Genomic DNA, 3,411 nt, shown 5'->3' with positions numbered 1-3,411 from the left:
GACTCGATTTGTTTGATGTTATTGCATCTTAGTGATGAGTCATGTTTGATTTTAGCCCAATGGTAGGTGATTATTTTGTTTATTTTTGTTGTACTTTCTCCTCTACTATTGGATTGAAGATTTAACGGATCACGATTTCCTTGAACCCTTTGAGAATGGGACTCTCCTAGTAAAATATCAATGTGGTGGATTGGGCCATTAACTTATTTTATTCTTATCGATGGGTTCCAGGGCAAAGGCCAGCCAGCAAAGTACAAAGAGCAAAATACAAAAGAGGGCTCAGTTAGCTAACCAAATTTGCACGAGTGAAGGAGAAGACAACAACAACAACATCCAAAGACCACCACAAAGATGGGCAAAGCAACCAGAAATCGAAGGAAGCTATAGAGAGATAAACCACCAGCAACAACTTCCCGGGAGAATCGCGTCAAAACTCGTTGATGGTCCAAAGTTGCAGATCCAAAAATACATGGAGTCAAGGATTGTTGGAAACAGGTGGGAAGGGTAAGAAAAGGATGGAAGAAAATCATGGAGATGGATGGTGGGAAAAGAAAAAAGAGGACGGTAAAGGGAAGGTTGGAGGAAATGGCAGATCGAAGCGGAAGAAGCAGGAAAAACAGAAACTGAAAAAAGAAAAGGAAGCAAGGAACAAGGACCACCGACCCTGGCCATAGCTAGGGCCGGTGGCGAAGAGACTCTCACAGCAGGGGCAGGGAGAGAAAACCTCTCACACGAGGGAGAGAGCAATAGATTTAGATATAAAATGTTTATTGTCCAAGGAAGATTTAGGACATGAGAAGATATAACATGACAGGGAATTCACAAAACGACATGGGTGGCTCCGGAAGGGTTACACAGTTTCTTCCCCCGTCTTCAGCCACGGTTTTAGATGTTCTAGAAATTTCGCAAAGCATCTAAACCCTGGGCAGAGGTATTGTGATCAAACGTACGCAAAACAAAAAACGAATTGGTTACCAAACCAAACCTAATTAATACCCAAAAACAACATATGAGACTTTTAACCCACTTGCTTTTCCACTTGTCTCTAAAAAATAAAACTCCGCCTTACGTAAAGTTGCCAGAGCATGCTTAATCTCTAGATTTGAAATCATTACTTATATACTTGGTATTGGCCATAATTTACAAGAACATTATGTGGTCTTAGTAAGAGGGGGAAGGGTTAAGAATTTACCAAGTGTGAGATATTCCATTGTTCGAGAAACCCTAAATGTTGTCGGAGTAAATGATCGTCAACAAGGGCATTCTAGTGCATTGTAGATTCTTATCTGTATTCCGTAAGTTGGCCTAGTTATGCAACCGTTAATTTCTTGTGGTGGTGAACTCCAAGTTAACTAGAAATAAATTAATCTCTATTGATGCACAAAATTAGTGAGGACTTTGGTACAACAGAAAGTGTTAAGTTTGTGACATTCGCTAGATTGCTTCGGTCACTAGTGTGGATAAGTATGTAAATGGATGGAGACAGGGAAGCAAACACAAGATGTACGTGGTTCACCCAGATTGGCTACGTCCATGGTGTAGAGGAGTTTTCATTAATTGTGAAGGGTTTACACAAGTACATAGGTTCAAGCTCTCCTTTAGTAAGTACAAGTGAATGATTTAGTACAAATGACATTAGGAAATATTGTGAGAGAATGATCTCTATTTATAGAAGAGAGTTTCTAGTTTCATTATGACATTGACACGTGTCATGTTGTGATTGGCTTCTGATGTTAACATGTGTCTCGCTATGATTGGCTTCTGATGTCGACACGTGTCGCATTGTGATTGGCCTCCTGGTTGGAGGGAAACTCTTCTGGGTCTTTGACGGTATAATGTTGACCGGTGCTCAGTAGTTTCGGGATTGGTCAAGTATGGTACAAACAGTGCTCCCCTAAGTTCCCGAGTGAGGGAAGCTCCTCGGTTGGGGACTTGCAAGATCCAAGCCATTGAGTAATCACGAAACTTCTAAGCATCGAAGTGTGGTATCGTTTTCACTTGCCTTATTTGTCTCATATGTAGATGTGACATCTACTTTGGAAGTACTTTTCCTCCATCTAGGGGTGGCATCTTTAACTGATGAAGATGCATAAGGTAATGTATCAATTTCACTTGAAGCTTTACTTGTAGTTTCAGGCTTGGTCAAGTGCGATACAAACCCTATAGTAGGAGTCCCCCAAGTCGCCGAGCTAGGAGATTTGACGAATAAGGTAACAGACAAGGTAAGCAATCAGACTTCCAAGCAAGCAACCTGGATCGGAGGTTCGACTTCGGCTTTCGGTTGATTGTTCTCATTCTCTTTGTGTCGTAAACAGCAACAAGGATAAGGAGAAGCAAATGGAGAAGAGATGATATGAGATACTTTTGCTTTTGAAGAAGTAACTTTCCACAGGCTTATTCTTAAATTGGGCTGGAGGGTTTTCGGGTTTTCTCCAGAGTATAAGGTCGACTCAAGAATTTGAGGGTCAAAACAAGTCCATCAAATCTAGAGTACGTTCGACCCTGATGATATGAGATACTTTTTCTGTTGACAAAGTAGTGGATGTATCGGCACTTGTTCTGTTACGCTTGTCTCCACATGCTTCCTTGTATCCTTCTCACTTGTCCTATCTGTTCCTCAGGCAGATGTGGTATCTTCTTTGGAAGCATAAGATGTTGAAGATGAGTACTTGAGAGCAATGCCAGGTAAGTAATCAGGCAAGGGGTTCCAGGCAGTCAGTTCCTGATTGGAAGCTTGATTCCAAGTGCTGACTAATTGCTCTCTTTCTCCTTGTCTTGCAGATAAGAACAAGGCCAAAGGAAAAGACAGGGAAAAAGCATGATATGGGATACTCTTGCTTTTAACCCTGATGATATGAGATACTCTTGCTCTGGTGTGGCTTGTTTGCAGAGGTATTATCAGGAGTAAAAAAAGCTGAGTATTTCGAGAGACTCTGCTGAGAGTGCCCTCTCGGATGTGAAGAAAAGTTGAGCATTTTTTTTATTTTTAGGTCTGCCTGGCTGTGGAGGATGAAGGTCGACATATATAGGAGTCTCCCTAACAACAAGTAGTAGTGCTATTCCTTTACCCTTCTTGGTTATAGCAATGTAGTAAGAGCTGCAAGGTTAACATGTTTTAACTTTGTTAGAGCACCTTGAAAAAAGTGATCTGTGGTATCTGGAAAGCTGATGTTGCGTGTGAAGATTGCAGACAAGCTTTATCCAAGGAAATCTGGCTCTCGAAGTTCGGAAAGCGGTGCCTTCGGTTTTCAAATAAGCAATCTTGTTGAGGATCTGGCTCTTGAGATTCAGAGAACGATGCCTCTTTGATTTTTGCTAAAGCAATCCTATTGAGAGTCTGACGCTTAAGATTCGGAAAGCAGTGTCTCTTCGATTTTTGAGAAAGTAATCCTGTTGGGAGTCTGGCTCTCG

This window comes from Malus domestica, chromosome 10 (assembly GCF_042453785.1).
Source record: "Malus domestica chromosome 10, GDT2T_hap1".
Lineage (NCBI taxonomy): Eukaryota > Viridiplantae > Streptophyta > Magnoliopsida > Rosales > Rosaceae > Malus > Malus domestica.
The sequence above is the reverse complement of the archived record's forward strand: the minus strand, read 5'-3'. Positions refer to the sequence as shown.